This window comes from Thermobia domestica, chromosome 4 (genome assembly GCF_964235325.1).
Source record: "Thermobia domestica chromosome 4, izTheDome1.hap1.1, whole genome shotgun sequence".
NCBI classification, from domain to species: Eukaryota; Metazoa; Arthropoda; class Insecta; order Zygentoma; family Lepismatidae; genus Thermobia; species Thermobia domestica.
In genome coordinates, this window is record NC_137457.1 from 300134207 (window position 1) to 300146621 (window position 12415).

General features: G+C 35.1%; 1 protein-coding gene across 1 annotated transcript in view; it reads left to right on the top strand.

The window, feature by feature from the left end:
• Positions 1-1158: 1158 nt before the first annotated feature.
• Positions 1159-12415, top strand: part of LOC145683544 (phospholipid scramblase 2-like) — a 60017-nt gene continuing 48760 nt past the window's right edge. The window contains exon 1 of the mRNA XM_081754887.1: positions 1159-1309. The gene's annotated coding sequence lies outside the window, so the exon portion shown is untranslated. The remainder of the gene's footprint in view (positions 1310-12415) is intronic.

The window sequence follows — 12415 nt, forward strand, 5'->3', positions numbered from 1 at the left end:
GCCAGGAGAGAGACCGACGTCTATTACTAACGATGGTTTGGGGTGTATTAATTGTACTTCATCTGTATTTCTACATAATTTCTACATAACTTTACAAAATGGTTCCTTTTCATCATTTGTAAATTAGTACTTTGCTACGTTTTAGTGCAAATGAAAATGGAATTAATAAATCATATGATTAGATATACTGCATAAGGTACAGTCAACGAATGTTATTTTTTTAATCTCCAAATCATTTAAAGCCTAGAAGTAAATCATAATAAATGAAAATAAAGTAATTAGTCATACGGTTCTTGTAATTTGGAAGATAAAGTAAAAAAAATTGAAATAAATTCCTTCCCGGTAATTTATATGCCAGGGGAAAACCCCGAGAATATTCTCATTTTTTTATTTTCCTTCCCACCGGGAATAGTCCCACTGCCTATTCCTAGCTACGGACCTGGATCGAAATAAGTCAGAGTAACACACCGCGACCTTCGCTAGTTATACATACAGAATATATTCTCTGATATAAAATTATGTAACAGTGAAATTGTTTCATTTTCAATTGGTTCTGTTAAATAAAAGAAAATAGAAGTTTATGTATTCACTAAGAGTTCGTTATTAATGTTAAAAAAGTCGAATATCTATAAAAATTGATAAAAATCTTTATCATTTTTTGTTAAAACCTACGGTTGGACCTTTTGACTAACGGAAACGGATGGTTAATGAAACCTAATGATTGTGGTTCTCCCATTGTGAATCAAACCCGGAACCATGTGAAGCAAAAACATACTAAACTAGTGGGGAAGGCAACTTTATGTTATTGTATATGGAGACTGTCAGATCCAACAACATTGACTTTGTTCTTTCTTAGCAGTTATTTGTCCACTTCGCGAACATAGAATCTTCCTCTACTACAGAATGGCAAATGGGACGTCTATATTTGCACACAAATATTCCAAATATATTTAAGACTATTTCGCCGTCTTTTTCAGGCTAGTGAGAATAAATAGCCTTCGACGTTGTATTCCTAATTGTCTTTTATCAACTATAAGAGCGAACGCGTTCTTTCGTTATCCCTTGGTGCCAAAGTATCTCTTGGTAGGCGTGTCTTTATTAAGCACACAGTCCTTAATCGCAGTTGGTGATAAGGACACCTGTCTATCTAGAAAGCAGCAAGCGAAACACAGAAGGTGTTCGGTATTGTCTTGACACAATAAGTTTCGTTCCTTTTTAAAAATAGGACATAATAAGTCAGTTTTAGATAATTAATCTTAAAAGCTAAAGAGTTTTTAGTGCTTTTATGAAACGAGAATAATAATTATAGGTAAGCTTTAATTTAAGTCTTTAATAAGAGTATATATATAAAGTATACTCTTTAATAAGAGTATGTAGAAGTTAATTCAATGACCTTTAAAATTCTTGTGATCTATCTTTAAAATGGTTTAAATCAAGTAACATACAATCTAAAACTTTTTCCATTTTTCAAAAGACCATACATTTGTGAATGGATATATATAGGGTAAAAAATATCTTGATATGATTTTGTAACTTTAAATTAATGGATGGAAGAAGCTGAAAGTTTGTAGGGTGCGAACATCGACTGGGCAGAGCCGTCATTTGGTGTAGGCAGAAGGGAGCCATAGCTAGTGCTGTTGATATGCCACCTAAGGCGTATCTCAAAAATCAAAAACAGTTCCCATCAGCATCGACGACCTTCTGCCAACATTCTGGAAGGCCATGGATTCCATCGCGTTAGAACTTGGTGGCCCGTGAAGCGAAGAAGGTATCAGGTGCATGTTGCACCTCTACTAGAGATTTGAACTTGCATCCCCTAAGGTGACTGTACAAGGGATGGAACAGGTGATAATCGGACGGTGCGATATCCGGGGAGTATGGCTGATGCAATAGTGTTTCCCATCCAATGATGTCCCCTGTCATCCTAGCCATGTAGAGTTTAGCGTTGTCCTATAACAGAAGGATCTCTTTTCGATTCAGAAGTGGTGGCTCCAGACTTTTGAGTTTTTCTTGGACATGGCTCAACTGCTGACAGTACACAGTTGCATTGGTGCACTGACCAGCTGGTAACAGTTTCCGATGCACGATGCCGCGAGCAGTCCACCAAACACACAGGAGAACCTTCTTCTGGTGCAGTGCTGGTTTCGGCTGTTTTGGAACCGGTTCATGGGATGCTAACCAATGATGACAGCGCCGTAGACCTTCGTATAGAACCTACTTCTCATCACATGTCAACACCCTGTCCAGGAATTACTCTGCCTAAATGTCTGACATCCTGTCAGACGAGACAGCAAAGAAACATAGGTGTCTGCTTGGATTGCCTTCTGGCCCGGAGTCAAATCATGTGGAAACCATCGACCCAACATGTAGTTCTTCCCAAGTTGATGGAAGTGCTGCCGAATGGTTTCTCCAGACACTGAATTGAAGTCCCAGTTTCTCACATGACTGGCCACTGTTCGCTTCAATTGCTGCCTAAAGATCTTCATGTTGTACATGTGTCGGTCTTGCGGCACGTGGTGCGTCTTCGAGTTCTTCGTCACCGTCCTTATACTTGTTAAACCACCGCTGTATTGTCCGCGTATTCACGACATCCTAGTCAATGGCCTGGCATATTTTCCGCCCCGCTGCAGCGGCGTTTGACTCAAGTTTGAACTCGTACAGTATACACGCCCTTATGATTCTCTGTGGAAGTTCCATGTTTACTGTTGTTACACAAGTTCACGGTGTAACTGAACTGCCAGAACCAAGTATTGCGTTGGATATACCCACACCAAAAACTGACTTTTGCCTTATCTCTATTCGCATTCAACTCATGGTATGAGGCCCAATCGAACACAGACCTCCACAAAAAGAGACAGAACTTTCTTGGTTAACTTTATAAAATGGAAGGGAAAAGGTAATAAGAAGTGCTAAAAATCAAGGAAAAACAGGGTTTATTTATGAAAACTTTCTCACGATTCGCGCCACCATGGTGACGCTTCGCGACTGATCTGTCGACCTCACTCATATGTACGGGAGAGCCGACGTATACTCTCGCCCTGGGCGCTGATTTTTCACAGCGTGGCACTGGCAATTGTCCTCTTCCTTGCCCCCTGGCAAAACCTCAGATGACATTGTTGTGACAGGAAGGCATTGTTTGACATATGCTATAATACCACCAGGTTAACACTGTATCCAACCCAACATAAAGTTTTATTATTTTTCAAATAGCACGACATAAGGTTAATACTTGCTTTAAAATTTACATTGAAGTGAAAAAACTTACCACGCTTATTATTCAATGCTGTAAACTAAAGATGCTACAGCATTTCAAAGAAAGTCAACAGTTTGGAAGCCTAATAAAAGAAGAGAGGCAGACGGGCCATTACACATTCAAAATATCCAAGTGTCTATTAATATGATTATAAAGAAAATCTTCCAGTTTAACGTCCTACGATTATGTCTTTTAGGCTAAGAAAGACTATGATTAAGGAAAGTGAATGATCATGGAAGGATTGGTGGAATGGAAATGTGGGAAGAAACGGCAGTATTCTGAAAAATCCCACTGACATGATGTTGTCCCCCACAAATTTACTTGGTTGGGGATCGAACCATTATATCCCCGCGCACCAGATGTAAGCGCTTTACCACGGAACCACTGTGCCCCCATGATCATAAAAAAAAGTTATCTTGAATCAACACACAGCAAGAAATGAGATGTTGAAAGAACACAAAGGGAATACCACTTTTGTGTGTTACTTGCGTGTCAATTCAACACCAAGCACACAGCCTACAGAGCATATCAGAAATACGTACCTTCTTACTGGCTGTGAGTATTTGCATTGTTTTTTATTATTTGGTATGAGCGAAGCTTTGCGAAATATATTTAGGATTTTTGGCAAGTAACTAATATCATTCTATGTTTTCTGTAATCGACCACAATAATATTGTTGTAAACCTGTGAATCATGTGACAACAGTAACACAGATAGCAGTTCTTCCATCCATTTTCTTTATCTGTTATTCTTCTGTCTTAGGATGTATGAACAGAAGATGGCAGAACTATTGCCTATGTAACTGTTGTCAGACGATTCACGGATTTACAACAATATTATTGTGACCGATTACATAAAACATAGAATGTTATTCGTTACTTGGCATAAGTGTCAAAAATATTTCACAAAGCTTTGCTCGTATTAAACGATAAATACCAATGCAAATTCTTTCATGTAATAACGAGTTATTTCTGATATGCTCGGAAGGCGATGTGCTTGGTGCTGAATTAACACACAAGTAACACGCTAAAGTGGTAGTCATTTTGTGTTGTTTCAACACCTCATTTTTTACAGTGTAGGAACAAATGTACAAGGGATTGAAAACGACTTTTTACTAAATGCTTGATTTCGAAAAACTGCTTAGATGAGTACCGCATCCAATCTCATACCAATAGCTTTTAATTAAATATACGTAAAGAATAACCATTTACAGCAATGTGATATCTCAGATCATTTCAGAGAGATGGTGTACACAAGTAATATTTGGAACAATTTGAAATTATATGATTCCGATAATTTCTTGTAAATTACCCCTGCCAGAAATTATTGTTGTAATGCTACAGAAGAAAAGAAAAACTAATTGTTGTAGAAAATTCCAAGAAATATGCCATTTTAAGCAGAAAAGAAATCTTTACGATGTTTTTTATATCTCCGGATCGGTTTGAGAAATCAAATTACTGTAAACGAAACTATGATATTCCTGACAATGAACACAATCTGTATAATTAAATGTGATACATATCAAAGTGTTTTATATTTTGTTTCAATTTGTTTTTCTAAGTACCGTCAAACCCTTTGTAAACCATCAATTCTTAGTTTCTTGTAACTTCGTTTCTACTTTTTTTTTTTTTTTTTTTTTAAATACATACGTTATATCGCGATCGCAGTATTCGACCATCTAAAATACTGTAGATATGCATTGTTCCGTTAGGGCTGCCAATTGGCCGGTACTTAACCGGCCTGGCCGGAAATATTGCTGATATTTTGATTAAGACTGGTGACCGGTACAAACTTCTTTACCGAACCCTTTATAATCGGCATTTTAAAATCTGTAATCCAGAATAGAACATTGAACAACGATATATTTTTTAACAGTGCCTTTACAAATGCAAATACCCTTTGTATTATGCAATAAGCGATATTCTTTTAAATTTATAGCAGTTGTTTTCATTTATTTAACATAAGAAGTTCGATAATTAGATTTTATTGTGAAACATTGTTTTCAACAATAGGAACAGAAATTTATAATTTGTCATAATTGTGCGTCATAAATATAGCGACAAATTTAAATTGTCCAGTGATTGTTAGCAATTGTCACTAATCAAGGCATCAAGGGATCCCTTACATACATAATTTACAAGAAATTGTCACCAATCAAGGAGTCCAACACGTTTCCAATTTACGAGACAATGTCACCAGTAATCTGACACTGGGAAAAATCATGCACACAAATCACAAACGTAACCGAAGATACAATATCATGCATAAAAATTTACGTGAAAGAAAATACATGTTGAACATCCGCCATATACGTACAAAAATGAACAAAAGTGGAGAACGTTAGGGGCCGTTGGAACTACAGTAGGTGCGACATCAATGTCTGCCATTTTATCAATTCTAAATAAGTGCATGCTATACATGCATCAATAGCAAAACAGGACCGTTAACATCAAGAAATGTGTCGTTGGACGTTCGAAAACGATTTTACTAACACTCTGGTATGGAGCGTGGCGCTTTATGAATCAGAGTTGTGGACATTGAGAAAAGCTGAAATATCCAAGCTGGAAGCATTTGAAATGTGGTGTTGGCGCAAAATGCTGCGCATATCATGGACCGAAAGAAAAGGAAAGAAGACGTACTAAGGGAATCTAATGAAGGATGACAGATCATGAAGATAATAGGAAAAAGAAGAAACAGCATGCTTGCCCATCTTATTCGGCACTCCGATTGGATCACTGTGTTGATAGGGGAAAGGTAGAAGGAAAACCAGGAAGAAGACCGAGGATGGAATATCTAGATGCAGTTACGAAGAAGACACCTTATCAAAGTATATAACAGCAGCCCTAAGGGAGAGAAAAGTTTCAAAATTTCCATGTTGCACACCAACCTATGGTTGAGGTGAGAAGAAGGAGAAATAAGTGTTACTATAAACTGGTGCAGTGACGTTTAAGACAGCTAACTACAGACTGTAAAGAAAGCTTCATAGTAGACCTATATTCCAAATTACTGTAAAAATACTTAGGGGGAGTAGTAGGCAAAATAAAGTTAAGAAAAATAGGTGAAATCTTGTATATATATTCCACCTACATCATAGTACATAGGATTAAACAGAAAATAAGCTTTCAAATACTGTTTCTTAATTACTAATAGTGACAACTTATGCTATGGAGTACATAAAGCATCGAAAAAGTTAGTTGTAGGGATAATTAACAGAGTTTACCCTTACAATAAAATTCATATATCGTGCGATATGTGGGTTATAGTTAAAGAAGTAGCTAAATTAGTGTATTCTATGAAAATATATCACTGCTTGAATGCTGATGTCACAAAAAAGAAGAAGAAGAAAGAGAAGAAAGAAAACGTATCGAAGATACGAGAGCCTTACGCTTCCGAGTTAAAAGTTACATAACACAATACAACAATATCCTAGTGACACAGAAACACGTGATGATAATCATTATTGATATTGATATCAGTAGCAGCTGATAATAATAACGATTACTAATAACGTCAGTTGATAATAATAATGATGATTGATAAAGATGTTAACGTATGGATGGATGTAGGCAGTTGTCATAATTTTAGGAATTCACTGGGCAGAAAATGATTGAATTTTAAGCCTGTATTTTGTCCCGCTCCCAGACGCCTGCTCGAAAAATTTTTTGCATTTTAAAGTAGGTTATAACAGATACTAGACTCGTGGATAAAATATGTGGAAACATGTCTTCCATGGAAACAGAAAAAAATGTGGAGACAGAAAAAATGTATTTACTGAAATGTACCGCGTAAAAATGTCAGTATAGTTTTCCAATCCTTCTAGGTTTTCTTTAGCTTTCAAAAGGAAAAGGGATTCTTGATAGCATGCATATTGTTAAAAATGTTAGATATTAAGAACAAAGAAAAGCGAATTTTGGAGGCTAAACAAAAGCATTCAGAGCTGTGTAAGGTATCAACAAATATAAGAAAGGATATGAACCTCGCACTTGTGTATTAAAGAAAACCGATGAAATAATTATTACTGATACAGATAGCATCTTGAATGGATATAAAGATTTCTTTGACAGTTTGTTTAATACACAGCCTAAAAGTAGTGTTCGCGGAGAAAGGGAAACGTACACAGCAGAACCGTATATTTCAGAAGCTAACCGAACATTAGTAGAAATCGCTATAAAGAAATTAAATAAACTCAAATCTTGGTTATAAACGAAATTCCAGCTAAGTTAATATTATCTGAATGGGAAAATTGTGGAAGAAGATATACAAACTTATTCTCCTTATCTGGAGCAAGAAGGAATCGCCACAAGAGTGGAAAGAATCAATCATACTTTCAATTCACACGGAAGACAAAAAAACGGATAGTAATAATTATTATCGAGACATCTCTCATCAGTCAACATCCTATAACACCTAATTCTATTACCAAGATTGACACTATACACAGATGAAATTATTAGAGATTATTAGTGCCAATTTAGCTATCAATCACATATTTATCATTGAACAAATACTCGAAAAGAAATGGGAATATAATAGTCCGGTTCATCAATTATTTATTGATTTTAGTAAGGCCTACGGTTCGCTTAGGAGGGAAACATTGTTTACCATTCTAAGAGAGTTTGGAATACCGAAAAAGCTAGTTACATTAATTTAAGATTTGTTTAAATGAATCTTAAAGTAAAGTTCGAGTAGGAAAATTCCTGGCCACGAGCTTTCACGTCAAGATTGACCTGAGACACGGAGATGCGTTGTCTCTATTACTATTCAACTTTGTTCTGCAGTATGCTATAAGGAAAATCAGAGGTTTCGACCAGAGACTAGAGCTAAATGGTATTCACAAAGTCATAGCATATACTGATTATATAAATCTGATTGGGGATGATAGAGAAACAATAGAGATAAATGTAGAGGTCTTATTATGCGCTGAAAGTAAATGGGTTTAGAAGTAGATGCAGATAAAATTAAGTAAATTGAAGTTCACCGCGATCATAATACTTCAAATTGTGGATGCCTCAAAATATCAAATAATACTTTCGACAAAGTGGATACTTTCAAATATCTAGGACCAATATTAACAGGTCAAAACCATATCCATGAAGAAATTAAATATTGTCTGAAAATAGGGAATTCATGTCACTATTCAGTTTAAAATCTTTCGTTGTCGTGAAATCTGTCGAGGAGTGTGCAACTTAAAATATTTAAAATGATAGTCATCATTGTGCTGTGTGGTTGCGAAACATGGTCGTTTACTCTGAAGAAAGAACGTAGACTGACAGTATTTGACAATAAAGTCCTGAGACGAATATTGGGACCCAAGAGGAACTGAAATAGGGGATACTTCATAACAAGGAATTACATAATTTATACCGTTTACCAAGCATTGTTAGAGTCATCAAGTAGGAGGCTCATATCGGTAGGTGATGTACACTCATGTCCAAAATGAATGTCGTATATCTATAACTGTCTCCTTGTAAGAATATAATTTGATAATGATTTTGCAGGGTACTTTTAATACCTTACTGATACTATGTGTATAATCAGGATATGTATATTTGTAGCAAATTGCATAGGAAAAGAATTATAAATACGAAAATAAGAATGAGTAAAAGAAAATGTTGCTAAATGGACAAGAAAGTTTTATTCTTGTTTTATTGTTTTTATTTACTGCTCTTTTGACATGAAATTTGCCACATACATCTTTTTTGCCGATTATACACGTACTAACATTGTAAGAAATACCGGGCGAATTCGATATCAATCTACATTCCTACAGCAATATATTTATAGTAATGCGACAATAATTTTGGACATGAATGTACCTAGAATGAAAGAAAGTAGGAACACTTTCAAAGTTTTAACTGGAAATCCAATTAGAGAACGACCAGTAGGAAGAGCTAGGCGCAGATGGGACACGATATTAAGATGGATCTCACAGAAATAGGAATACAATGTAGAAACTGGATTCAACTGGCTAAGGACAGAAGTCAATGGAGAGATTTTGTGAACGCGGCATTGAATTTCCAGGCTTCTTAAGACATAGAGTTAGTTATTATTATTATTATTGCATAATATGGAGTGCTTATAGCTGAAATTTAATAAACAATCTCTTGTAAGTTTTTTGCTAAATCGTGTAAGATCGTGTGAAGGAAACTATAACTACTTTACTGCTGCCCAGTCTTATTTTATTTCTCTATTTCCTTTCGAGATAAAACTCTTTAATTCTCAATTATCTTACAGAATATCTAATCTATTTTTAATATATTTGATAAATCTTGTCATTTGTAGTAGTCCTATAATCCTTCTTCTATATCATAATCAAATATAAATAATCGACAATAATTCCAACCAATCTCTAAGCCATTTTCTTTAGACAGAGTAGGCTATATTCATAACTGTCACTATAATCAGTATGTGCTTTAACATAATACTTTCAGCTCTAATTTTCCTACTACGACTCCTTACTAATGCAAAAGTCACGTAGACTAAGTTTTTGATTGATTTGTAATTACGAAATTTGTCAATGAGATGTGCATCTTAGAGTGGAATCTGAACAACTGTAATGCATTAAATTATTTTCCCCAAGAATTGAATTCGAATTTCATGAACCAAAGACACGTGTTAGCTATTAAACCAGAAAAGGTCATAAGGAAGCTGTAGTAATCTCTCTCTCTCTTATATGAAAGTGACTATATGTTTATGACATCATAACTCTTGAACCACCGGACCAATCTCGATCAAATTTTCAACATAGCTGAGTTTCGTGCCTGGGATGGTTTCTATCATTTCACATTGACGGGGCAGCTTAGGGGAGGGGAAAGTGGGGGAATATTTTAAAAATGATCGACAATGACCGATGTTAGTGTCGTATTCATATTATTCGGGGTCGCCAAGACGAATAGTGACACTTCCGATACCGTTTAAAACCAAATTCAACCATTTATGTCCAATATGAAACGTATTCTGTCTGTGCGAAGAGTGGGTATTGTGTTAGTATACACTATGTTTAACAGTATATGGGGATCCGGTATAAATTGACATCCAATGTATTTACGGTATTTTTCTTTAGTTGGAGATCTAAAGTTTATTTTTTTTAAAAGTTAAATGTGATGTGTAAAATTTTCATAATGTACTCGATTCGGTAAAATCACACTTTAAGCTAATAAATTTGAAACAAGAGGAAGCTATTATAATGTATTATCTGTCTATGCAAAAGAATTCGATCAAAGATAGTACTGTTTTATCAGTGTTCATTTTACCGAATTCATTCACAAAGAGATAATGCGGGAAGATAAGCTTTCCTCTCTTTTTTAAACCTTCTTTGCCTCTATTCAGATTAGCGACTGAAACAAATTTCCATGATTTTTCTGATTTTTTAATGGTTTTTAAATAATTTTCTTTAGATAAATTCAGTAGCCGAAATCACTGAAGCTATATGGGCAACACTCTTCCACTTAAAATTTTCACCTTCACTTTATCAGCAGTAAACAGGTTTATCTTAACTGAAATTTGGGATGTAGTCAAAATTAATGGAAATTTCGTATTAAACGTTCAGGACTTTAATGGAACGAGATGGTCTCACTTCTGAAGTACGAATATATGTAAATGTTATCCGGTTATAAGTATATTGTGTATGCTAGCCTCCTAATTAAGACAGACGGCTTTTATAAAACAGAAATATTCTCAAATAATAAATGGCCTTAGTGACTGATGCGTAGCAGAACATATCTAAAGATTGAAGGAGTGTAAAAGAGTTCTGGAAATGAAATATCTCCTTCCGAATTATTTTAACTTAAAAAAGTAGTTGAAACAATATTATCATCGTATAAAATGTATGGAAACGAACCTCTGAAAAGTACCCTCAACTAATTGAAAAACATGTACCTTAATCAAACATATAAGGTAAATGAAGGGATATTCGCCATGCTGGGAAATACGCCGTAGTTGTGGTTTTTGTAATCGTAAATAAAAACTATGGTTTGGAAACATTCACTTGTGCTACTAAAAATCAAGTCATATAGCCTTATTTGCACTGACGTCTGCAATGTGGTGAGAAAATCAGCAAGCAAACAGTGCAGTTTCTAATGCGCAGTTACGTCGAAACGCACGACAAACAAAGGCGCAGAATTACAGTAATACGTTGAAAATTCTAATTTTTTGAAAGGTAAGAATTATATTCAGTCCTGGTAATCATTTATATCGTAACAGTAAACGGTAATAATGTTATGAAAAGATTTGTCTTTGAAGGGTGCATGTACAATTAAACAAACATTGTTTTCTTACGTAAAACAACATTGTTCTTGTTTGTATCTATTTTTAATGTTAACTTAGTTACTGTAACGAATGAATTCTTTCTCTGTCGTGGACTAAGAAAAACAAAATGACATTGTCCCTCTTTGTCAGTAAATAAATATAATAACTTACGTATCTAACGTCATTACATTTTGATGGTAATGTTAATATCTTATCCTAATCTCGCTCTTAAATGTGTTCATTTTCTCTACAATCTTCACGTAAATCGTACTCGCAGTTAAACAAATGAGTTTCGGTTTGCAGTGTGAAACTACAATAGGCTTCCAAACTACGTGAATTTAACACTAAAACCTGAAGCAGTAGATGCGAACTTTCGGTTACAATAAGCAGGTAATGTATAAAATGGAAACTGTTATTTGGACGCTGAATCCTTATCAAAAAAGTGTCTTTCTATCTCTCACAATTATTACTATGCAGAAACCAGCGTTGCCAGACTCACAGCTCGGAATTATTCCAAAACCTGATCGAAATTATGCTAGATTCGGTCCAATTATGCTAAATCCTCATAATTACTAATTCAGGAGTTTTTAAAGAAAAAAAAAGTTGAGATACGATAACGTAACTTAAAATACGCAGAACGCAAGAATGCGAGGATAGAACTCAATACTTCACGCGCCAAACCTTTAACTCAACTAAACTAGTGCAGTCATTGCCAGACTCACAAGTTGGAATTATTCTGAATAATCTTTTATTTTAAGAGCAGGAAAAGCTTAGCTTCTAAGAAGAATAAAGAAAGAAAAATATGTCGTATAAATGAATGCAAAGTGTTTGTTTATACATTGAAAAAAAAATGCATCTCTATGGTGGACTGGGTCAAACACATGGCTAAAGGCCTTTGAGTCAACTGCATTTGTG